This window comes from Labeo rohita, chromosome 14, assembly GCF_022985175.1.
Source record: "Labeo rohita strain BAU-BD-2019 chromosome 14, IGBB_LRoh.1.0, whole genome shotgun sequence".
Classification (NCBI taxonomy): Eukaryota; Metazoa; Chordata; class Actinopteri; order Cypriniformes; family Cyprinidae; genus Labeo; species Labeo rohita.
The window spans coordinates 15,588,985-15,616,414 of record NC_066882.1 but is presented as its reverse complement, the minus strand read 5'-3'; the positions used below and the strand labels follow the sequence as shown (position 1 = coordinate 15,616,414).

The window sequence follows — 27,430 nt, the reverse complement described above, 5'->3', positions numbered from 1 at the left end:
GATGGACATTTCTAGGTTCTCTAATATCTATTGCTGTTTGTCAGGAGGTCGACAGTATAATTCTTGGAGAAATCCATCCATTAGCATCCCTATTTATCTCAGTGGCTCTGCCTTTGTAGATAGTTGCTATCTTTGTTCAGGGTTTCCGAACCAATAACCAGAGCTGTGATGTGAAAGAGCAAACAGCAGAAAAAAAACAAAATCTATTTCAAGCTCTAAAGAGCCCTCCAAAAAAATGGGTCACAGGTAAAACGTATACAATAAAATAAAATTCTTGCAATTTATTTGTTGCAAAAAAAAAAAAAAAAAACATTATCAGAATACACAGCTATGGCTAACTGCAAAATTTGTTTGGAAGACAAGAAGCTGATATATTACTAAAGTTTAACAAAATGCCCATACACACACACACGTTTTCTTTCTGTAAGAGTTTGATAAGAGCTTCTTTCTTTCTCGGCTCCCTTCTGGATGCCTGCCAGTGGCGGACCGCAGCTTTGTGAGCTGGACAGAACAGCGGCATCCCCAGGAAGTCTCTCCCTGCCATATTCCCCCACATCCTCTTCCGTCCGACCCCCACCGCCTTGTATTCTATCCTCAGCTAGGCCCAGGGGCCGGGGGATCCTCAGTAATGCAGCCTCATTGATTTATAATTCCGTGCTGTGCTGGCATCCAAGGGTAGAAATTACACATGTTGACAATAGGAGCACTGCTTGTTCGAGCCGAGGTAAAGGTCATCATTTAGATGCTGTGGCTTTGTTCCCAAGCCTCTCGAATGGCGTATTAACATCCAGAGCGCATCCAATCCAGCAAGTTAAAACACAGCAAGGATGCTCATCATGAAAAAGCCAGCGCTCTTTGATAATGCAGTACACTATTGCGTCCCATTGATGTCTGCGGTTTGTAAGCTCCGTATGGACTAATGTTGGCTTGCCAGCCATCAATTTTGCTCCATTCATCCGAAACATACATTTTTTGATCTAATACACCTCTTGGTATGAATGACAACAAATATGCACTCAAATCAAAGGTTGGCAAACATTAACATAAGTGTTTCTGAGGGAAGTGCTTGAGCTGGAATGGAGTGACATCTTCATGACCTCCCTCAGGAAAGCTTTCTCTCAACAAGCAGCCATTTTTCAAATTTAACACACCCTCTCTTGTCCCTAGTTAAACATCTCTCGGTAGAGCGTGCCGTCTGAAGTGCCTACATGAACTCTGCATAACTGAGTAGATAAGGGAGTGACTTGTTGATTGAACGGATTCAATTGAATTTAAGTTTAAAAAGCTAGACGAGTTAGAAAAGAAAACAGAGATACGTTCATTTTATGTTCATTACTTCTTTACTGTATTAGTACCAATAAACCATATTTGTAACCCCACCTTAATCCTCTCTGCTGAGTAAGACTAAATGTTCCCAGACTAGTCAATTAGTCTATGCCATGTCTCAGCTTAAATTTTTAACTGTATGGATGAGCCTTGTGCCCTAATAGGACACATGCAGCAGTTTTCTGGCCTCTGAAGAACAAGCCAGTCAATAACCTAAATAAAACACTCACAGTGAAGACGGAGGTGAAGAGAGAGAGAGCAGTCATCAAACTACTCCAGAACAGCTGATACAAACAAAACCACTGACCAAGCCTACGCCGGATCTGCACACACAGCGCCACAAAAATCTCAGCTGATTTCTGCAGAATTAGAACGCCCATCATTCATAATGTTGTACGTATCTTTGGCCCTTGCGTGTTTGTTAATGAAATATTCTGGCAAACTTCATTACATCTTTAGTTACTAATAAGATTTGTAATACTCCCAGCTCGTTCAACACCGCTTTTCCATGTTCAAATAGAGATTTTCCACAAAATATATATGCAGAAAATTAGACTAGAATAGTCACTGCTCTATAATTATAAAAAACTAAATTAAATGTATATATATATATATATATATATATATATATATATACATGCATTAGTGGTTAATTTGTAATCAACATGACTGAGGTGTGCAGAGAAGCGTCTTTTTATATATCAGTTGGTAATTATTGGTATATTATATTATCAGTGAATATATTATTGGTAAACAAACATTTGGTAGAATTTGTATCGCATTCATGCAATTTTACAAGCCTATGGTCCTGTCCTATGCTTTCAGCCCAACAGGAGAATGACCGTGTCAAAGTCCCAATTGCCATCATTTGTTTCAAATGATTAGTGTCAATAATTACTTCCCTATTAATGAAATGCATCTGCTATCGCAAACAACATCATTATGGATTGGTTAATTGGATGAGTTTAGGCATATTAGCCAATATCACATCTAAGCATGGAGGGGTGCTGCTTTATTGTCCATTTTCAGCTAATTGCATTTTGGGCCCTTGTTACAAGCATCATGAATGTGCATCTGCCATGAGAATCTCTCTCCCTCTCTCTCTGGATCAATGTATGGTTGAAATGTAATTATCAAGTCAGTGAAGGTGTAAACAACCATGTCTTGCTTACCATCCAACATAAACATTCACAAAACATGTTCTGATTATCTGCTTGGAGAAAACAGGTTTAGATGTTTAGGGCATGAAAAGATCTGTTAAATCACAAAGTGTATGTTTAAAGGAATAGCTGATTGCAGCTAATTGAGCTTAACTTGTATTGAACCTGAAATGTTCGTTTAACATAGCTTAGAGATGTGGAGCTCCAAGATGGTGGAGGAAGAACTGCACTATGCCTGTATTTCCTCTTCTTCTCTTCCTAATAACCCTAGTGTTGCACAGTACACAGGAACTCTAAAACACTGTTTCAGAATGATACCAAAGGCAAAGAACCTTAGGTGAAGGTCAGACGAGAGCTGACCTCCATCTTAAGATTCTCTCCCCATCTCTCCTCACCTACAGCTAAAATAGTCCCTTATTCTTCCCCATCACGTCACCCCACGACCCGGGCTAATGCTCGATGTCAACCCAGACCCAAAACCTCAGCACCACTTTAGCTTGAGGTGGCCCGTGTCCACCAGCTGCATGGAAGGTTGACTGCAAAGGCGACATGGGTGTCAGGGTCACTGTCAGCCACTATCGGTCCTAATCCATCCCTCTAGAGCTGGTGGCGTCCATTCATTCCCCTGAGCACCTGGTGACATTGCCCTCTACCCTTCACTACACTCTTGTCAGGCTGTGTAACAACCATCAAGCCCTGTCATACTACACCATCCGTTCCCCCAAGCGCCCCACACATCACAGGGCTGGGGCTGAAACAGGATGGAAGACGTCCTCTTAAGTTAGCATTGCTACGGGCTACATGTTTCAGCTTGGAACAGACCCAAAGACTTTGCAGACACTGGCTGTGTCATTTAATTGAGACTCTTTGACTTCTTAAGGTCTTCATTATACAGCATGAGGCAATACAGGTCTAACATAGAGAAATGTGGAAAAGCAAAGTGCACAATTTATACAAGAAAGGACAAATACATCAGAATGGATCTGTTTGGTTTAAAATGGCAGTTCTTGAAGTTTTGGTTCAGGCCAACCCCTTTAGAGGAGACCCAACACCACAGCAAAATTGTCATTCTATTAATTATCTATGAGCGGCAACCCAGTAGTTCAGAACCTCTTATGTTACAGATACTGAAATGAACAGATTTAATTAAGCTCCACCACTGTTTAACCAGGATGTCATGAAAATCCTGATTAAGAATGTTATTTTTAAATGCTTTGTTTGCAAAATCTGGCAGAACTTTACAAACGTCCTGTGCAAAGTGCCAGCTTGTTTTCCACCAGACTTCAGGGACCCTTGAGGATTAGTGCTACCATCTGTCTGTATATACCATCCAGATGTGTTATACGAATACACTGATAAATATGTTTACGTTGACAGAAAGCAGAGGGCTCTAAGTGTAACAATCAAAAGAGGAGCAGCAGTGCCAGATCCCTGCTAAAATTAGTCTACGTGCAATACATCTCTCCGGTCATTCAGTGGTCTACACTTGCCTTAGGGATCAAATCAGCAAGCACTGAAAGATGGCAGATGGGGCCAGTGCCCAATTTAGAGCTTTTTTCTGTTATTTAGACTGGCGGCAATGAGGAGGCATGGCTGTTTTTGTGGTGGCCATTGCAACATAACATCACCCTGATGTGCACTAATGATCTGAAGCCCTGTGACAGAGCCATCCAAGCTCGCTTGTGAGAAAGTAAGAGTCACTCCGCTAAAGGTCACAGTCTCCAAAATATGGAAAACAAATGTTGACAGAACAATGAGCATTGATTTTTTTTTTTTTCTTCATTTCTTAATGGACTCACTATAAATATAATCACAGTCTAAGGCTGAATCATCTCTTTCAGGTAGCGAGAGCTCTTGTACTGCTGAAGGACGGTATATTTAACCTCTTTGGTCTCCCTTTGACGTAAATCACATGTTTTTGTTGCCCCATCCTGGGAAACTGAGCTTGCAAGGCAAAGGCAATGCAGCAGTTTCAAGTGAAAAGTAATGAACTTTGGCCCAAAACAACACTTTAGAAAATGCAAAAACATATGCTTCTAGGTACCATCATTTGTCATTTTTACAATTAGATTTATGGAGATGCTTTTATCCAAAACAACCCCTAAATTTCAACTAATGAACATGATATTGAAATAATTTTTGTATTTTTTTTTTTTTTCCATTATTGTTTATATTTTTTTATAAATCAGGAACATTTATGTAAAAATGTGTCCCGCAGTGCCATGTCACTACTGAAGCAGTGTATGTTTTAGTCCGTTGGCTGAGTCTGATTTTAACTACACCCCTACATTTATGATCAGAAAATATTCCTGTGTCCCTCTTTCCCATATGTACAAGGTGTGAGTAGACAGGTCTTAACATTTTGATGTAAACATGCTCAAAATTCAGAAAAATATGTGTATAACTTTAAGCAATATCACTACCGAACACCTTTTTTTCTGCAATTAAGCACACTTTTTTGGGAGTTATTCCACAACATCTAGTTTTTATATGTGTACCACTGTTCAGAAGTGTGCTGGCTAACCATGTGCCGATTAGCATCTTTGACCTAGGTTTAAAAGTATCTAAAATTGTCACTACCGAAACATTTGGTGGAGTTTCGGTAGTGACATCTTTGTATTTTGGGTTGGGTTAGGGTTAGGTAGTCCTCATATTCCTCATATCTAGTCCTCTGAGTCCTCATATTTGAGGGAAATAAACAAAGTTTTGGTAAGGTTATGCATTTTTATTTTGTAATTTAGTATGTTTTAGTTTGAAAGGTAAAATGTGATGGTAATGTGATGTGGTTGCTACCAAAGCATTACGGTCACTACCAAAAATGTGCAGTCACTGGGAAACATGGGATGTTTGTCAAAAATAAAGTAATATATGAATTATCTACTAAGACGTTATGATGTATTTTGGTTCAATGCATATTCAAACTAATGAATCCTTAACTTTGAAATCAGTATGATCAACTTTTTGCCTTTTACAAAGAAAGACAACAAATCTCTTAATTTACACTTATAATATTGTTAAAAATGTAAAAGTGATTGACTTAACTCAAAAGAAAATACATATATTTACAATGTAGACATAGACAAAATCTTAATAGGTCAATCTAACCCTTCTTAATTATTATTACTATGTTTCAGTAGTGACAAATTTGGTGAAAGGACAATTATTCCAAAACATTCTGAAAACACAATATGAGAATTAACTGCACAATTACTAGAAATGTGTACCTTTGCATGCATACACATTTTTTGGAAAAATAACTTTTTTCAAGACGTTTCCAACTCTTTGGACCAATTCTGTAGAATGGCCCATATACATACCTCTAGATGTTAGAATTGGCATATCTTTTGGTTCAGCTGGTAGAGCATGATGTCAACAAGGCCAAGGACATGAGTTTGATTCCTAAGAAACAGACTAATAAAACTGACATGCATTATAATTTGCTCTAAATAAAAACATCTGTTTAAGTGTAAACAGTAATATTTAAGAATCTTTGCCTGAATAATAGCAACTTTTGTCTAACAACACAAACATCTGAAGGTAACTCCATTAATCCTATAGAGTACTAATTGTTTTTACAATGAAAGTAACACAAGATGACACGATATGCAGGTATATCAATAATGCACACCCACAATGTGTCGCCCACGTTGCCAAAATTAGATTAAGCCAGCCTAAGATGGTTTGTTACGATGGTTTTACATGGTTTTAGACACATGACAGTCAGTAATACTGGCTAAACCAGCTAAATACCAGCTTGGCAGGGCTAGGATACCAGTTAAACCAGCTTAAACTGGATAAGACCAGCAAACCACCCAAGGCTGGATTTACTGTACTTATCAAGTATGTCAGGAATGCAATTGAGACATTATGTTTGTAATGGTAGGCAGCGTCTAAGCTTGTTTATGAGTGCACTGAAAAGAAATACCTTTTCATTAGTCCATGAAATTCCAGAGCGAAGCGGCATACCTTTGACTTGAAATGATGTTTGAAAGAAAATCAATCAAGTACACGATCAAAGCATCTATGTGCGTTCAGAGCGCTTCGCAGTGACCTTGCCTCCTACATTCAGGTTCACAGGACATCTGTTATCCCATGACCCTATCTTTTCCACCATCAAACAACACATTTAACATACAAAGTTATCGAGATGGCCATGAGAGCACCTTCAGGCATGGCTGAGCTTCAGCTTCACGCAGTGGCAAACCTCCTCCGATGCCACGTGTGTTGATGCATCTGGCTAGACTGGGAACAAGCGATCCTGGCAATGCAGCGAAAGGCTTTTTCTGTGACTACATCTGCCAGTGCATTCTCATTTCCATCCAAGACCCTCGAAGGCCTGTTTCATAACAGAAGGCAGACTACGCTACTGCTGTCGCATAGCAATTACCCTCTTTATATATTCATTGTACTGTATGTTTTGAAAAAAATCACATTTAATGATTGTTTCAATGACAATTTGGAAAATCAATATATGAAAACGTTGATTTTATACAATCCAATCTAGACTCTACATGTCTACATGTCAATGATTGAGAGTGAACAAGAAATGCAACTGCACATCAAGCAGCCCTCTTCAAACACAAACCAGCAAACACAAGGACTGCGCGACTCTGCCCAGTTAGCGCTCAATAAAACATCAAAGATGTAGAACATACAGACATCATCATCTCACTCTCGCTTTCTTTCTCTATCCGTCCTCCTTTCTTTTTCTCTTTCAATCCGACTGAATTCAGCCATGTATTACTGACAAGACAGATCATTCATCACATTTCCAAAGCATTTGGACAGAAAAATCTCTCTTGGACACATGAGAATCATTCTGTCACATTCAGATACTTCCTGGGTAAACTCTTCACATTAACAGACTACCTAATCTGTTTTTATCCGCAGGCTAAGTCACAGGCGTACCGGTAACATGAGCGGAGACAATCATCACTATGGACAGGATAACAGAGGGGCCAGTTTCAACAGCCAGGGTTATTTATTATTCAATTATTTTAAATATTTCAGGGCAGACAGGATGTGCATGCAATCATGAATATTTCAGTCCCTCCTACAAAGGAGGGGGCAACTTGTCCACTACCGTCAGGGGAGTGCGCACACGCTCCTCGACGGAGCTGTGGGACATTCACGCCCAAACCTGAATGACTGTCCTTCAGTCTGGAAATAAAAAAAAAATTAATATTCTGTTGCTTCTCCATCTGGCCTCAGTTGCATGAAGCAGCAGCACAGATATGAGGCTGTCAAACCCCCTCCATCACGCCTTCAATCTCTGTTTGCATTTTCACACCCCTCCTTTTTCAAACGCGGACACAAGACGACCACTAAATTGCTTCATGCGAAGGTGCCATGGCTGAACTCGTGGGAGAAGTGACAGCAAAAGTAATTACGTCGGGCGCTAGGAAAAGAAAAGGCTGACAACAATCAGTCGGTCGCCAACTCTGAAAGTTGCGTGAGCATCTTAAGGTGTAGATTTAAATACCCCCCCTCAAAATGACACATAGCTGGCGTTAACCCCTGTAAACCCCCTCCTCCCAACCCCTCACCTCTATTTCCAACAAATGGGGGATCCTGTCAAAATGAGGACCGTCTCGCACTGTAATTATCCCCTTTGTCCCCCAACACCCCAGTAATATCTGTCAAGGTGCGAAGGAATAAATCACGTTTTTAACACCCTGATAAAAATGCAATCCATTCACAGAGCCTTCAACTTCAACTGAACAGAACAGTTCATGTAAATAGTTGACAAAAAACAACTCCGACTTACATTCCCCCCCTTTTCCTTTTCAGCAGCCGTTGCGGTACACTAATCTCAGCTCTGTCAAACCCGAATTGCACTTGGTCGCACATGCAAGACATCGAACTTGACTAACATCTTACCTTAAAATGCTATTTGTGATCCTATACTCCACAGGCTGGCTGAAGCAAAGCAATGCACGACCCAAATCTCTTCAGTTTAGCCCCGCAAAACAACAAACATAAGAGCATGAGATGCAAATCTATTTTCAACTCTTTTTGTCCTTGCTTCAGATTTCCCTTGATTACTCCCTGCTTTTATAATCCCGTCCTTTTATTCTCCGTTATTCTTTTTTTCCTTGAACGTCTTCTCAGTGCCGGGGCTGAGGGATGCTGCCTATCTCTGTGAGACTGAGAAAGGAAAAAGAGAGAGAGAGAGAAACGGAGGCAGCTCTCCTCCTCGTGCGCAAGGTCCTCCCGTCAGTGGCTGAAGGCAGCAGCTGCGCTCCAACCTCGAAGAATCCCGCCGTGCACCGCTCCGCTTAGCTCATCCTCCACAAGAGCTCGCATCCCGGAGAACTTTCAGACTTGCACGCACAATCCCCACTCCACGTCGAGGCTGAAAAGGCGCACAAACCTTTTGTGTTTAATCCGTGTGTCAGTTATTTTTTTCTGGATCGTGGATTTAATTGTCTATTCTCCCACCCGGCACAATGTCTAGATGCTCGGAGTATTGAACATTGCGCTCTCTCTCTCTTTCTCTCTCACACGCTCGCACATATGCACACACACGTTTGCCCTCCCTCTCACAGTTCTTTCCACCCCCTCCATCCATCCATCTCTCCCTCCCTCTTTCTCACTCTCTCACTGCATGAGAGTCTGACAATTACTGCATTTGTGTTCAGAGTTGTGTCAAAGATAAAGGATCGCTTCCTACTTTCCTTAAGCAGGAATAACACTCGGTTACAAATGCATGCAAATACCGTAAAAAAATGAATGCACGATAATGGCGGGGAAAGCAAGCTCTTCACAGCTGTTCTTGTCTCCTGAGCCAGCACACCAGCCACCCCTCCAAGGAGAAAACTGTACCGGTACCGGCAGAAGGGTCACCATTCAGTGTTGGCCAACTGTCAAGAGTGATTGAGGAGGTAGATGAAAATAGAAGCAGATGAAGCAAGCAGATCAGAGCGCTACCAGGAAGCAAGGACAATACGCATCGAACAGCAACCGTGGAATCATATAATTAGCGGCATAAACAAAATTGCCAATTCCCTTATCGCCTCGACACACATATGCAGGGAGAAAAGCCTTCGGGGGGCTAGTGAATGAGAGGCAGTGGCAGAACTAATAAAAAAACAAAAAGAGGATTGGCCTGAACAATGGTATAAAGCGGAAGAGTCTTGCTGTATCTGGGCCTAACCGGCACACACGCAAACAAACAAAATAAAAGGAGATGACATATTGGCCTACTAAGATGTTTGCAACTACTTTCAATGAAAGATTTTGCAGTGGCTTACATTTTGAGGTGTGGGTAGCATATATTTCTGATTAGCTGCATGGTTATACTAGTGTTTGTATTAAAGATGCAATTTTTTTGATGGTAAATGGAGTGAGCTTAATATGTAGGTTGATTTCCCAGGTGACTCTCGCTATCAAAACACTGCTGTTCATTTTAGCATCCCAGACAGCTTAATATTTTTCCGGGTGGGACCATCTATTTCTTCAACCAATGGCATGGGAAAGTTATAAGGGAAACCTGTCAGGAAATCTGGGGAAGTCTTGTATGGCTTAATATAAGGTAAATTATGTTTCTTAATGAAATATGTAGTGGAAAACCCATTTAATATTTATGTTATTTAAAAGAATCCACATCAATATATACATATTTTGCTGTACCATAGATTTTTTCCACACCTCTGAATATCGTGTTAAACCGTGCTGAACCGTGCTGAAAAAGTCCAGTGGCTGCGGTGTCATGACAAGCATGTTTACATTGTTTGTAAGCCTCAAAGTCATTAGGGCGAAAGTGGAGAGAACAAAGAAGCGGGTCTTTAGGAAGTTTTATTTGTCCACAGGCACCTTCCCATTTTTTCTCCTTATCTATATCACTAGGAAAGCAGTGAAGACTTACATTACTTCTCTTGTTGCCCTTTGACTGAAAATAACAACCAAAAGCCGCACAATGTGGCATTGTATCAGTGTTTTATTTTCCGAGTTGTGTTGTGGTAAAAATAGCACCCAGTAACTCACCGAGTGCAGCCGTTTTACATAATCAAAACAATTGTGCCCCCATAGTCCAACATATGTATAGAACGATGTGATTTTTTTAAATAAGGTAAATCTTTCAGAGGTTTTCTATTGCATATTTTAGTAAGAGACATCATTTACATTTTATTAAGCCATACAAGTTTTAATACCCAAGGTTCCATTTAACAGTATACACCATTCAGCAAATTAAAGACATTTAGAACGGAACAAAATATACCCATTTCAAATAAATGCGTTTCTTTTTTTCTTATAAATGTTGGTCACACTTTATTTTAAGGTACAGCTGTTGCTGTTAAACCATTAACTGTTACTTTTGCCCTAATAAACTCCTAATTTGCTGCTTGTTAATAGTTAATGAGGTAGTTGTTAAGCTTAGGTATTGGGTAGGATTAGGGATGCAGAATATGGTCATGCAGAATATGTGCTTTATAAGTATTAATAAACAATCTGCTAGTAATATGCGTGCTAATCTGCTAGTAATATGCGTGCTAATAAGCAGCTAGTAAACAGTGTGAATTGGGCTCTATACTAAAGTGTTACCAAAATGTTTTGTAAGCACCAAATCAACATATTTCTTTAGGATCATATGACACTAAAGACTGGAATATGGCTGCCGATCCTATAATTTTGCCAATATAGGAATAAATTACATTTAAATGTATTTATATTGTAATAGCAATAAACAATATTAGTTGTATTGTATAGTAATATTTCTCAGTATTGAATCTTTTCTTTTTTAATTAACATTTTTGACAGCACTAAGTGCAAATAGGGATAGATGCTATTAACACTAAGTGCAAAGATACTATTTACACTTAATGCAAATAGCAAGGGAATTCTATTAACACTTAGTGTAAATAGTATATCACTAAAATAGAGCTATTTTCACTAAGTGCAAATAGCGATAGATTCTATTTACACTGTGTAAAAATAGCAGTATGTTCTCTGCACTAATAGTAGTTACATGCTGCTTCTACTACTTAGTGCAAATACTGGCAGATATTTGCACCTCAGTACTGTAGTACATCATGAAGTATGTAATAATAATGTATTGCGTGTAACTTCGTTTTTATTAAAATTATTAAATGCATGGCATTTTTGGACAACAAAGCCCTCCTTACACATACCCCTAACCCTAACCGATGAACACCTGTGTGGCACATTTCCACTTTTCGATTATTTCCTTAATTTCTATTGAAAATAAATGCCTTTCGATGTGATATGTGATATGAAAAGGGAGAAGAATGAGTTCAGCAAAAGGCGAATTTGAACTTGGTTCATTTAAGTCATTTATATTGATCTGTACTATGTAAAAGGCTCTGATGTAGAAAAGTGTTGCCTCTTAGTTCATGATACTAGATGCATGCAATTAATGTTAATAAATCAACCTTATTATAAAGCATCACCAACATTTTTTTTAATGGTATAAAACAAAAAGAAAGCCATAATATGAAGTTATTTATTCACTAATCTTTGAATCTGGCACCAAAAGACACAGCAACTCTGTCTAGAAACCAGCACTAGAATCCTTTTTCCTATAAATTTAGGTTATCATGCAACTTTAACCAACTGGCACCTTTTAAAACTAGAGAAACTGGAACAGTTTGCACATGAGAAGACCACATGAAAAGTGCTAAGGTGTAGAAACTAATTCATATATTCAGATATATGAAATATTGAAAGACAGTCAATTTTACCAATGCCACTCTGCTCAATTTTTGGCATAAAAGAACACAAATTATGACTCCATCTATTGTGCTTTTGCAGAAACTCACATTTTTTGCAGGAAATGAAATTTCCTATAATATGAAGGAATATTTAAATACTTATTTAAAAGTGATGCTTGCGAGAAAGAGTGGAAGAGTGTGAGAAAACACAGTATGCCTACTATGTTATTTCTAAAGATGCACAAGGGTCAAAAATTGTAAATATTTCAACATGGTGTGTTGATTTGTATTGAAACTCCTTATGTCCTATGAGAAAATGCACATAATCACTAAAAGCCTCCAAGTTCACTGTTTTAATTATTGGCCATCTGGCACCAGGCATTAATAACTTACCAGAAATCCATCCATCCCCATAATGACACAGAACAAAGATTTAACTGCCGCCATTGCCAGATGAATAATTATGGTTTAGATGTTTTAGCCATCTTTTGTGTCGGTTAGTCATGATGTTATACATCAAGGCCATAGCAACAAACACAAATGACTGTAACCATTCTAATTTATTCTAAACAAATCAAAGCAATATTGACATTATACAGTCTAGCAGAGTGTTTGAGAAAGAGGCACAATATGTTCTTAGGCTCAATCATTAAAAAAAGAGTCTGTCACTGTGGACACACTTCAGCGTATTCAGCATGGAGGTGAAATGAGGATAACATGATTACATTACAGTTACAGCAAGAACTGATAATGAACTGCTAAACTATTCAGTATTGATGGGGTTCACAATAAAATCAACAGGACTTAAGTTCATATCTAACAGAAGAACTGATTTTCACCCTCCTGAGGTGTTGATAATGGAAGAGAAGATAAATTTGGCCTGATCCACATCTTAAGAGTTGCTGAAAAATAAATAAATAAATAAATAAATAAATAAATAAATAAATAAATAAATAAATAAATAAATAAATAAATAAAACATTCCAACAAGGGCAAGCAGAGAGTGTTTAGTATTTCTAATCAATGCAGAAAAGAAAACCTCAAAAAAAACTGTGCCAAGCCATCAAGCATCCATCCACAAATTACTTTGATTGAGAGGATCTGGTGGCCAGCAACAACACATAGAATGGCTAATAAATTACTTCTGATAAAAGTGATGTTAAATCTGCCAAAAAAGCGGCAACAACTCCTTTTGAAAAGTTATTAACTGAATATTAAAGAAACGGTTCACACAAAAATTCTTAACTTGTATCTTTATATAAGCAACGTTTCATACTAAATGAATCTCACATACACCATTCGCTCTCCCGTAGCTGTGCTTAAGATTAGCTCTCAGGCCTTTCATCCTGTCACATGGCGCTATAGGTGCTTGGTTCCTACTTTGTTCCACACATTGTGCTAGTTAAAATAGGAGCGAGTGAGGTGAGGAGAGCAGAATGTGTAACTCATGCTGTGTGTTCTCCGTATGCAGTGCGACCTGCAGATAAGCAAGGCTAAGCCTTCTGGCGGATACCATGGCACGACCAGTACAGAATCCCATTTTCCAGGTGCCGCTATTCACCAAGGATCTAGTCACGCTCTTCAGTGTAGTATGCAGAGTCACCAGTAGGTTCCTAACCCTTCGATCGTCACGTTATGATGCCTGAGCGGACGGGTGTGTCACTGAACATAAGGTCAAATAAATGAGTGTAAAGAGTCAAGTTGCTTGCTTAGTCTGCTGAAAAATGACAGGATTTGTCAGAGCCATGGCACAGTGGGTAGTGCGCATGTTGTTGTGATCCTTCTCTGGTCACATTACTGTCTCAGACAGGATTTTTCCCTCCAAGTCTCTTCAGAATTTGTTTAGGTTGTATTTGGACCTGGTATTATCCTATTGTTTGTTATACATGTTAGCTTTGTGCTGTAAGGACCAGGGTTGCCAGTTTTTCACAACAAAACACGCCCAATTGCGTGTTCCAGAGGGTAAAATACACGTTTTTGGTGGGGTTCCCCTGTTAAAATTAGAATTCCAGGGGCTAAATATTAAGTTATTAGGGTCACTTCAACCCATGGACATACACTTACCAAAATTATAAACGCAAAACTTTTGTTTTTGCCCCCATTTTTCATGAGCTGAACTCAAAGATGTAAGACTTTTTCTATGTACACAAAAGGCCTATTTCTCTCAAATATTCACAAATCTGTCTAAATCTGTGTTAGTGAGTACTTCTCCTTTGCCAAGATAATCCATCCACCTCACAGGTGTGGTATATCAAGATGCTGATTAGACAGCATTATTATTGCACAGGTGTGCCTTAGGCTGGCCACAATAAAAGGCCACTCTAAAATGTACAGTTTTATCACACAGCACAATGCCACAGATGTTGCAAGTTTTGAGGGAGCGTGTAATTGGCATGCTGACTGCAGGAATGTCCACCAGAGCTGTTGCCCATGAATTGAATGTTTATTTCTCTACCATAAGCCGTCTCCAAAGGCGTTTCAGAGAATTTGGCAGTACATCCAACCGGCCTCACTACCGCAGACCACGTGTAACCACACCAGCCCAGGACCTCCACCTCCAGCATCTTCATCTCCAAGATCGTCCGAGACCAGCCACCCGGACAGCTGCTGCAACAATCGGTTTGCATAACCAAAGGCTTTCTGCACAAACTGTCATTCAAAGTTCGTCATCGTAACCGACTTGAGTGGGCAAATGCTCACATTCAGTGGTGTCTGGCACTTCACAGAGGTGTTCTCTTCACGGATGAATCCCGGTTTTCACTGTACAGGGCAGATGGCAGACAGCGTGTATGGCGTTGTGTGGGTGAGCGGTTTGCTGATGTCAACGTTGTGGATCGAGTGGCCCATGGTGGCGGTGGGGTTATCGTATGGGCAGGTGTATGTTATGGACAACGAACACAGGTGCATTTTATTGATGGCATTTTTGAATGCACAGAGATACCATGACGAGATCCTGAGGCCCATTGTTGTGCCATTCACCCACGACCATCACCTCATGCTGCAGCATGATAATGCACGGCCCCATGTTGCAAGGATCTGTACACAATTCCTGGAAGCTGAAAACATCCCAGTTCTTGAATGGCCAGCATACTCACTGGACATGTCACCCATTGAGCATGTTTGGGATGCTCTGGATCGGCGTATATGACAGCGTGTTCCAGTTCCTGCCAATAACTTCGCACAGCCATTGAAGAGGAGTGGACCAACATTTCACAGGCCACAATTAACAACCTGATCAACTCTATGCGAAGGAGATGTGTTGCACTGCGTGAGGCAAATGGTGGTCACACCAGATACTGGCTGGTTTTCGGGCCCCCCGAACCCCCCCAATACAGTAAAACTGCACATTTTAGAGTGGCCTTTTATTGTGGCCAGCCTAAGGCACACCTGTGCAATAATCATGCTGTCTAATCAGCATCCTGATATGCCACATTATCTCGGCAAAGGAGGTGCTCACTAACACAGATTTAGACAGATTTGTGAACAACATTTGAGAGAAATAGGCCTTTTGTGTACATAGAAAAAGTCTTCAAACTTTGAGTTCAGCTCATGAAAAATAAGGGCAAAAACAAAAGTGTTGCATTTATAACTTTGGTCAGTGTAAAAAACAACCCACGGCAACAGTGTTAAAGTAGCCCAATTCCACTGACTGCAGACTTGGCAACACTGGTAAGGACCTTTGAAATAACTGAAATTATTTGGCGACGTGATATTAAACTGTAATACAGTCAAGACCTGCCTGGAACTACTTTAGCTGTGTGTTCCCTGAAAAATAATTGCACACCTTTCATCAGAACTTTCATCAGACAATCAAATTCAAGCATTCAACAGCATAGATTAGCACTTCTACAAATGCAAATGTGATCAAATGAATTTTGACTAATAATCAACTATGATTAGTAGTAGTATCAGTAGTAGTAGTAATAGCAGTGGAAGCAGCATAGATTAGCACTTCTACAAATGCAAATATAGTCATGCATTTCCAACTACCTTCAAATGTAATTTGACTTAATGTCAAATTGGCACCTGGATATCAACTTGTGATTGGATTCCCTGAGAATGTTGTTAATACCAGTTGTAAGAAAAAAAAATCTTTCTACTGAATCTCGTAAAAATTATAAATTATATCAATACTGAAATAGCTGCCAGCTTAAAGCTATTTCTAGAACTATGATGTGCATCATGTTGAATCTCATGAGCGAGCATCAGATTCTGTGGAATATGCAGGCCCCTGTATGTCAGCTCAGGCTTTTACTCATTATGTTTGAGTTTAAACACTAAAGTGTTATTCTGAGGAGAAAAAGATCATTTAAAATGACACAAAACTTTTAAAGGCACAATATGTGAGTTTTTTTTTTATTAAAATATCTAAAAACCACTAGAACAGTGTTATATGTTTTGTTGACTTGTGTACTTACATTAACCCAAATGTTTCAAAGAATGTTTAAATCCAGAGAAATAAGCAATTTTAAAGAGGTCATGTGATACGATTTTATGTTTTCTTTTGTCTTTGGAGTGTTACAAGCTGTTTGTGCACATATAAGATCTGTAAAGTTCAATTCAAAATTCAAGTCTCAAACCCAAAGAGATGATATTTGAATAAAAGTAAAGACTTCCTAAAATGGCTCATTCAAACACGCCCCCACATAGGAAGATTTGCATAATACCGCCCAAATGTATACGCAAACAAAGGTGGTGTAACTTTTATTCTCGCTGTAGTATTGTTACAGCTGCCGCCATGTTGTGGAAATGTTTTGTTTGTTTGTTTGGTCTTCCAAATAAGTACACAACTAGAAATCAGTGGTTAAATTATATTTACAACACTGTTCCAGAACAGTATAATGCAAATATTCGAGTGTGTGCAGCGCATTTTACAGAGGACTGATTCCTGAATCTGGGAGAGTAGCTTACAATGCCGGCTGTGCACACTATAAAAGTGGGGCAATTCCAAATTTGCAAGGACAGTCTGGCACTTCTGACTCACAGCCTGTAAGTACGTTTTCATATTTAAAGAACTTGCTACTGGCTATTCAAATGCGAGTTTTGAGCAACGCAACACATAAAACGACAATATGAGTCATTATAATCAGTAACTATTTCCTCACTGAATGCAATAAATGCTTCATTTATAATGGGTTTTATTGTTTTTGTCTAATCAGGACACGGCATCACAACATGGTAAGGGGCGTGGCATTTTCGTCACACTTTGAGGTATTCGGCCAATCACAGCCCACTGAATAGCTGGCTAATCAGAGCACACTGCGCCTTTCAGAACGAGCTTTGTAAAAATCGACGCGTTTCAGAAAGGCATGGCAAATAGGGCAAAGACTGTAATAGCTGTCATAACACCAGTGACCTAAAAAAACTGTCAATATTAATGCTAGATGTGTTAAAATGTAAAAAAAAAAACATATGATAAGGCTCTACTAGCCAGTCATATTCATTCTAAGCACCAAGTTAATCTTCCTACACAGCATTTCCATTTCTCTCAGCAATAATCAAATGTAATGCAATTAAACAAATGATTACAACCTAACAGTTCCCTTCAACTTTCAATCACACTTTTAACCTTAACCGAAAGGTTAAATATACATTCACCATTCACATACGCCAAAGTCCATTTCTCCAATCCACTTACTGCTGTTAGCGCTCAATAAAAATGAGTTATCATTTTGAATACCTGAAGGAGTAATTTCGTCGAAAAACATAATGTTGTAATTGAGGTCAACTGGAGAGAGGTGAAGTGGGTAGAGGCGGGGTAAGGAGTGTACCTGAGCTTTCTTTTACAAAGAAAAAAATAAAAATATGTTTCCTTTCATGTTTGAATTATAAGGAACACAATAACTCATGATGAAAATAACACTAACCACAACATGCACAAATCTTCTGTGTTTAATAATACTAAAAGAGAAGCTTCAAACACTATGAGGTGTTAAAAACACACTCACACACACAAATTATGGGCAAACAGTTGGGAACTCACAGAAGCTGCTAGAAACTACACTGTTAGTTAGCACTGTAAGCAATGTTATGTTTTGATTTGTTGGACAGACTTTATCACAATTTCATCACAGATTTAGAACTACTGATTAGTCCCTAAAGTATCCTTTAAAAAAAACTTGTTGGACACTTGTGCCTCAAGGTTCTTATAACGACTTCACTCGCCCATTGATCAACAAAGGAACTCATATAGCATGTCTAAGCATATCTAATTAGTATAATATGGCTCATTAGTCCTAATTAAAACTAGAGTGGTGACAGGCTGTCTAAACGAACTCCCCTATAAGACTGTACTGCAAGTTCAGCGTTAATTACTAGGTATATTGATTGGAATAGTGTCATATTAATTAAGTTGTGAACATTAAAATGAAGCAATTCAGATGCATTTATATTCAGAATACATTTACAAATGTCAAGTTTCATTAAAAATGTTCAGTTATGCTAAACACACCAGGAATAGCTTTTTAAAGAATGAAGGCTGTTCTAAAAGTACATTAAGATATTACAAGTACAGATAAGCTGAAGTACAGATAAGCTATTTTAGTGATATGCACAACTGACATTAGCAGTATATTTATTTCATATGATAAAAAGTGTTTTTATTCTCTGAATATCAGCACAGTTGCAAGTGTTATGTTGATTCAATACCATTCAGTACGAGAAGTTACTATTCGAAGTTAAATTTTCAGACACAGTATTGTCAATATTCTAGATATTTCATCAGAGAAAATAGTAACAAATAAAGCCACAGCAGAGCTATTGAACGTCTGAGCAACACACAATTGTTTCATTAATAAATTAACCTGCTTTGAGTCAATAATTTAATGTAACATTTAAAAAGACTTGATTTATTCAAGACTCATTAAGCCAGTGGCTTGCTACACTCTACTGGCAGTTTTAGAATCATGTAATTTCAGGAACATCTGTATCATTTCAGTAAAATAAAATAAAATAAAATAAAATAAAATAAAATAAAATAAAATAAAATAAAATAAAATAAAATAAAATAAAATAAAATAAAATAAAATAAAATAAAATAAAATAAAATAAAATACTGAAAATTCAGATTTGCCATCACAATAAATAAATAAATAAAACTTGAATCTGCACAAAACGGCTCAATAATTGTAATAATTGGTATGATGCATGTATTGTAGAGCATTCAGATAGGTCATTTATTCTTCGATAATATGCTATTTTAGTAAGCAGCTAACTATGTTGGCAGTACATAGCAAAACAACTTTCTAGGTTTTGGAAAAGTGCCATAGAAACTGACTGAAGGTCCATTTTTCTTCTATGTATAAAGTGCTAATGAACTGAACAGAACATGGCAGTCTGTTCCACATCACAGCAAAACATTCATTAAATAATGAATATATGAAAATATCCTTCAGTTCAGCTGTTTCTGTTAGGACTAATTAAGACACTTGTATTAGAAGATGCATATAAAAGCTTTTGAACGTTCAGGCCAGAGCCAGAAAGAGAAACCTGTGTGTGGGTATGACAGCCTGCTGACCATATGCTACCGCTGAGCCCACCCATGGAGCAGCCGCAGAGGGTCCAGCAACCAGCCCCAATAACCAGGACTGCCAGCAGGGCATCAATGACATATAACAACTTCAGAAAAATATTTTGAATTAAATGGCCAGCAAAAATCCATCAGTTTCGTACAGCACACATCCTTCCAGATCTAAATAGATAGTCAATCACTGTTCAGGACAAAGTAGACAGCATACACTGAATTAGAGGTACGAGACCTGCCAATGAAATGGCACAATGAGTCCTCAAAAGCCAAAGCAAGAACAAATGAGGTTTAGCAATAAAGGTTGGGCAATTCTTGCTCATTCAGAATTTGTAGCAGAAGCTGCGTGTCATCCTGACATTCAGGAGAGTAATTTAAAAAGATTTTCTAAAATTATCTCTGCTTTTACGACAAGGCGATCTTGCAAGCATGTCTACTTCCTTATCTCTGAAGCCAACAAATGTCTGTTTAAGTTTGAACAGAATCCCTCAGGGGAGTTAAGCTTTGCCCATTTATATCAGGTGAGCAGATTGTTTTGGTCAAAGAAGATCTATGAGCAGTCGTCTGTAAGGGTTGGTTGCAAAACATAGTTGCAGTCTCTGTGGGTGTCTTTGAACCATAGTGATGAGAGTTCAAAGACCAGCTTTGAAGGTCATCTGAGCATTGGATGCCATCTAGCACTCATATTGGTCTGGACGCAATCAAAATAGCATTTTTTACATCACTGTCGACTGAATAAATTCTCATGTTCAGATTCGTATTCTTACAACAATAGATCAGAGGATATGCACCCTATGAGACGTTTGGCACAGATGCTGTATATTGAAAAAGTTTATTTCATAACGTAAAGTAATAAGAGAATAAGCCAGACATTTCATGATTAAACTGCAACATTTTCTCATTTTGTATAGAAATCCTCATAAAAATATGACGTGTTTATCACATCGTGATTTTACACCAAAAATATTTGGTTCTGTTATTTTGATACAAGTTTCAGCTTTCAAACTGTCAAATTTATCACAAAAGCCAAACAACGAATGTTGTTTTGATGGTGTGACTAATCACTACAGCTGTTTAGTTAGAGGTTGTTGCATCAGGAAGTTCTCAGTGATGTAAACATCTTGTCAACTAACATTATCCTGCATTTATCTCAGGAAAACAATTATCTATGTTTTATACTGTTATGATTATATATGGATGTAAACTGCACGTGGAATAAGGAGCTGCTGTAAATGATTCACTGTGTAAGCGAACTTCCAGAATGAATCAAACTGAAACTGGAACAATTTTAGCCCATTTTGCAAACCCATCTGACCAATTTGACCAAAACTATTTCACAAAATTGGCATAATTAGCTTTGTGACAGAAAACACAGAGGACATGACTGCTGAAATATTAGGGAAAATATTCCAATGTAAGCATATGGTCATCTCCACCTTGAGCTGGATAAACTGAGAATCACATTTTTTTTTGTTGTTGTTGTAAATAGAGATCATGATTCTCCAACGATTCTGAGCTAAGCAAAATAACATGTAACATACCAAAAGCTGTGACAAAATATTAATTGCTGCAATCCATTCAAAAATGTTTAAAATATTTAAAAAAATGGTTTGTATGAATGATTCGATGGCTCACTCATAAATAGGTTTATTGCTAAATGAATAAGCACTTTTGAATGAACGATTCAATGACAAATACAATTTTTACAGTTTGTCGCCACCTAGTTGTGAAACAGTGTAACTTAATCAACATTGTAATCAACAAACATTATTTGAAGGGCCAATCTGAAGCGGCAAATACTTTCAAACGATGATTTGCTGTATTTTGATCGCTACCATAGACATCGTTCTTCATATCTGATCTATAAATGATTGAAAACAATGTTTGTGAAGCATAGTCTCACATAGCCAGCAGTATTTTTTCCGCTCAAGACCCACCCAAGAGGCCATTTGACTGTAAAACAACCAATCACGTTTTGTTTTGTGGTGTGTCATGTTTAGGGCCGTGGAAATGTTGCCACAATAACAGACCGGTGTGTAAAACTCTTGGACATAATTTAAAGATCCTATGCCGTGAAATTTAAATATTTGACATACTTTTGAAAATCCAGAGTTTAGCTGATACTGTCACTTTTACATGGTCACAGTTGTAAACACGTCTTTCTTCTTCAATGAGGGAATTTGGTGTCACGGCATAGTTGCATCCAGGCATAACGTTAAAGAACGTGACACACACGTCTCCCGGGAATCCTGTATAATTGAACCAATCCGAAGATGACTTTGAAACTCCTGAAGATTTGAACGTTGTCGTTTAGAAATAAGATCATGTGGGTGTTTGAATCAAGATCATCGTGCAGCTCCACCTCTACAGTCAAACAAAGATTTTTTCAGAAAAACCGATTAATATACAAACCAAACAAGTGAGTGATTCATTGAATCATTCATTCCAATTAATCACAAATTTGCTGACATCGTGTAACATTGCTTACCTAACCTCATTTCTATTAACTGTCTTAATTGTTTAAAATGTTTGTATAAATGTAACTGTTAAATAATGTTTGCAGTCCTTTGAGTTTATTATATTTTTCCTAACTTTTTGAATCGAGTAGAAAAACAAAACTTTTCTTTAGTGCATAAAATGTTTTTCCAGATCATTTTGGTCTGCCAAACCAATTTATATCCATTGAGTGAACCTATATGTTTTATACAACAAGCAGAATTATGGTATGAATAGACAGGATATTGAACTAAGATATAATGGTCTTTTTTCAGAATTGCTCATTTTTGTTGCTTTGACGACTGTTATGGATACAGATCCGCATTTATCGAGCACACAGTGTATCCCCGATCTGAGAGTGCCACAGTGGAATGGGCTTAGGTAAGATAACTTGTTCACGTCACCCATAATACAATAATAACCCAACCGATTAGCCCCTCAGCGTATCAGCCATAATAAGATCCTGGATGTTTATGGGTTAGACCTCTACGCCATTCATTCCCACAACTACACATACTGAGTGACAACTCACTACGCAAATAGTCATGACTCTTTCCACCCACTTTCAGGAAACAAAAGGTCAGGATGACACACAAGGGACAAATACATGAGTGTATGTGACAGGAAGTCAAAGAAAAGAGACTTGATTTATGCAGGCAAATGTCAGACAACTTGATCATAGAGTGTGAAAGTGCTGCTTTACACTCCAAAGTGTCAGAGGCGGATCTTGTTGGATCTGACAGCGCCTGACAGTCGATTCATTTTCTATTGAAAACACAAAGCATTATGATATTGCTCAAGTCAATTTCACGGTTTATTTCGCCAGTGTGTTTTCAAAAGGAACTTTGTAATGTTTCTACAGTCAAACAGATTTAGACGGTCTTACAATGCAGAGTCGCTATATATCCGTTCTGAATATTAATTTCATTTCCAGCAGAGATTAGTTTCTGGTGTAGATGTTTTAGTTTATCATGCAGGAATTCTTTTTTTTCCCCACTGAAGGAAAAAAGAGGGTTGGGAATACAATTTCTGTGGTTTAGCAACCTGTGACCTACATTAATTCATCAATTTATTGTAGTTTTTAAACTTTAGGAGTAATGATCTGGCCATTTCTTTCTTGGTGTGCTGGTGCTAATGGACCAGTGATATTACTCCAATAAATCTCCTGTCACATTCACAGAGCTCTTGGCATTCATGGAGTGTTATAGTATACTCTCTCTCCACATACACACATCTGACCAAATCTGACCATTTTCAAAGGTCAACAAAATTAAGTCATCATCTGTATCATGTTGACCTTTTATTGAACCTAAATGACAACCATTAACTGGAGAAAATATCTTAAAGGTTACCTGTAGTGAAAGAACACGCTCAACTGACACTCACAATAAAACCACTACAGTGAAATGACCAGACCAAGGTACTTACACGCTACGGATACATAAAGCCTTAATCTTTAAATCAATATAATGTGAATTCCAGCCACCCACCCACTCCCCGTTCCTCCCCTTAACACCTCACAGGCCTGACTACGACTGGCGCTGTAATATTTATCACATTCCATGCACATGTCCCTTTCAGGGCCTAAAGTAATTTGTGCTGGCACATTCAACTGGACTAATGTATCAAGGCGATGACACAAAAGACTTAAAATGGGACAGAGGCCCAAATCGTAATGAATCACAATTCTGATAAAGGCCTCAAGGGTCACTGGGGTGAATTCATGGAACCGCACTACTTTATTTGGGAGTTTTGCAGCACAAAACATATGTTTTATTCACCAGGTGCTAAAAGCCCTCATGGACCCTTTTTTTTAAATTTCTGGGGTTCTCAGAAACAGAAGTTATCATAGTTGGTTAAACTTTTAAAGAACGGAAAATACAGCAAATATAATTTTTGTGTTCCCATTTGCTCTAATAGCAAAAGGGGGAAGACATGATAATGTTTCTGTGACCTTCCAAGAGAGGAAAAGAACAAAAATAAAAACACCAAGATATTGATTACAGTGGTCAGAAAAGCAAAAGATGTCAAATTTGTCATCACTTTCTCATGTTGTATTATAAACTATGGAAGCCCGTTTCCATCACTGAATAAAAAATAAAAAAAGGTGATTTGCGACATTTTATCTCATAATTCTGACTTTTTTTTCTCACAATTGCAAGTTTACATCTTGCAATTCTGACTTTTTTTTTCTCAGAATTGCTACTTTATTTCTCAGAGTCGCAAGTTTATATCTTGCAATTGTGCCTGTAACTCACAATTCTCACTATAACACGTAACTGTAAGTTAAGTCAGAATTGTGAGTTTATATCTTACAATTTATATCTCACATTTCTAAGAAAAAGTCAGAATTGTAAGAAAAAAAGTCAGAATTGCAAGATATAAACTCACAGTTGCAAGTTATGAAATCATAATAGTGGAATATAAACTCGCAACTGCAAGAAAAAAAGTCAGAATTGCAACTTAATTTTTCACATTTGCGAGTTTATTTCTTGCAATTGTGACTTTTTCTCAAAATTGATATAAACTCACAAATTTAACTTATAAAATCAGAATTGCGAGATATAAACTTGCAATTCTGACTTTATTTCTCAGAATTTTAGCTTTATTTCTCAGAATTGTGAGTTTATATCTTTTATATCGTTTATATATTTTCTCAGAATTGTGGTATAAACTCGAGATATATTACGAGATATATGAATTGCGAGATATAAACTCACAATTGCAAATTTATTTCTCAGAACTGCACATCTACATCTTGCAATTTTGACTTTATAACATGGAAGTTTTATCCTTTATATCTCACAATTCAGAGAAAAAGTCAGAATTGCAAGAAAAAAGTAAGAATTAGTCAGAAGTGGGTGTGGCAAATGGCTCGATAGCGCCACCTATAAAATTTCAACGAAGTGCCTCTGGAGCCATGTTTTACATACATGTATGAAATTTGGTAGACACATGTAACACACCAATAACTACAAAAAGTCCCCCAGTACATAGTCCAAAACCCAAATGGATTTTCTCTGCAAGTTTTGTGTCGTTTTTGCCATGTTCAGGCGTTGTATTTAAACAAACTCCTCGTAGAGATTTACACAGATCAACACCAAATTTGGTCAGTCTAATCTAAAGCCCTTTGTGACGTTAAATTGCGAAGATCTTGAGTTTTCGTTAAAGGGTGCATCTGTGGGAGCCTGACAAACTTCGATGTTTCGCCATGAAAAAGGGAGTTCTTATAAATCAGGCATACAACTCTTCACATGTTTGATAAGAGGCAGGCAACAGAAAGTGGCATGTTTTACACTCTAATGAACTCCTTCTAGAGATTTAATGACATCAGTATTATATTTAGTCAGTCTAATCACCTTTGCAATGTTAAATTGTGAAGATCTTGAGTTTTCATTGAAGGGCGTGACCGTGGCTGCCTGACAAAGTTCGATGTTTCGCCATGGGAAGGTGTTGTAACTCAATACAATGTCTGATCTGCCCCAAACCTCACACGTTCGATAAAAGTCCTGACCTGAACACATCTAAAGGCCAATATTCTGTTATAGTCATAGCGCCACCTGCTGGCAACAGGAAATGGACTTGTTTTGCACTAACTCAAACACGCAATGTCCAATCTGAACCAAACTTCAAATGTTTGGCAAGAGTCCTGGCCTGAAGACATCTAAAGGCTAATATTCAGTTAATATTCAGCTCTGCACTAACTCAAACATACCATGTTCAATCTGCACCAAACTTCATACGTTTGATAAAAGTGCTGACCTGAAGATATAAATGACTTTGACATATTCCTTCTATATTTACCACTTTAAATGCATATTGCCCACCGGGTGGTGGTGAGCCCGGGTGAGAGGGCCCTTTCAACGCTGCTTGCAGCTTTAATTTCTTAATGTATTACTATACTAGATTTAAAATGTGAATAACCTTCACTTCCACTGTCATTATTTTTGGCACAAACACATCTCATGTAAATTATTTTCATTATAGATTGAATTTTATGCACAAAACTTGGCTCAGTTAACACTGGATTTAATTTAAACAAGATCTGCACTATATTAAATGCTGCAGACAAAAACACAATCTGTGTTACGGATGCCAACGAACACTGTGTAACTGATAATTATGATGTGATGGCTGAAGAGTGAAAAATCAGTCACGCTGTGAAACAAGTAGGAGGGACCAAGAGTCCACTGTTTAACTCAGGCTGTGGACCTTATTTCATCATAATTAACCAGCGAGATGACTAACACAAGCGGAGTCCTTCAATCCGCCAAACGCCTTGCCCGTGTGTTTGGTCATTTGCATACAGTAATGAATCTCTAAAAAGCAAGAAGGGAGGGTTTTAAGTGTCATTATCTTCATATTGTAATTTGGTCGCAAGGTAGTTTCAAGGCATTTTTCAAAGCAAAAACTACTAATGGCAAATAATATCCCTGGGGAGAATGGGTGTGAGATCTCGGTCTAAATTAAAATTGCTTGCTAAATTATTATTATTTTTTCCCCAAATATGCAGTGAATTACTAGAAATCTGGATTTCATTGGTTCTACAACATTACAAACACACTATATTTATTTGATCAATAATTTTATTTCGTTCATTAATAAATATTTTTTAATCAATACCATCAATACTATCAATACTGGCCCATCCACTGTATATTTCTATTCCACGAAACCAACATTCATTGTACATTTGTATAATTTTGAAGAACTTCTCTTGCCCCTTAATTCTCCTTGAGACATGTTTGAATTCTAAGAGTACTTGAGCACTGAGTCTTAACTGAGTTTAAAGCAACAGCACTGAGAACGATACACATGTTGTGCCAAAGAGGTTAATTGGACAGGCAATGTATCTCTCTGGAAGGCAAATGTACATGAGTACTTTTCATTTCAGCATCTGTGAGGCAGCTCACCGCTTGATTGATGTTGGCTGTGGTAATGGAATGACTTTAATGTATGTGACTCCAGCTTCACAATTAAAGCTAATGCAAAACATCAATCAACAGAAAGTCGATTTGTTTTGAAATGTCCAAATTGAGCAAGATTTTCATCTCTGATTGTATCTGATTGTAGCAAGTGCTGTGCATGTGCTTATGACATTAATGGAGAATATCTTTCAGACTTTTTTTTTTTTTTTTTTTTAAAAACACCTATTAAATGAAAAAAAATCTCCTTTTCTAAATTTCTGATAAGACAGGTCTGACAAATATATTATATACTGTATACATTGCATATACAGTACTTGCAAACATGTG

The 27,430-nt window shown here is 37.8% G+C and overlaps 1 protein-coding gene across 5 annotated transcripts in view; it reads right to left on the bottom strand.

Annotated features, from left to right (window-relative positions):
* Positions 1–27,430, bottom strand: part of lingo2 (leucine rich repeat and Ig domain containing 2) — a 334,869-nt gene that overhangs the window by 277,242 nt on the left and 30,197 nt on the right. For 3 of the 5 annotated variants that reach the window (XR_007829066.1, XM_051127711.1, XM_051127710.1), the window contains exon 1: positions 8,367–8,980. The exons of 1 other annotated variant lie outside the window; for it this stretch is intronic. The gene's annotated coding sequence lies outside the window, so the exon portion shown is untranslated. Of the gene's footprint in view, positions 1–8,253; positions 8,342–8,366; positions 8,981–27,430 lie in introns of those variants that run through there. One more of the 5 variants, XM_051127712.1, reaches the window with a different exon arrangement.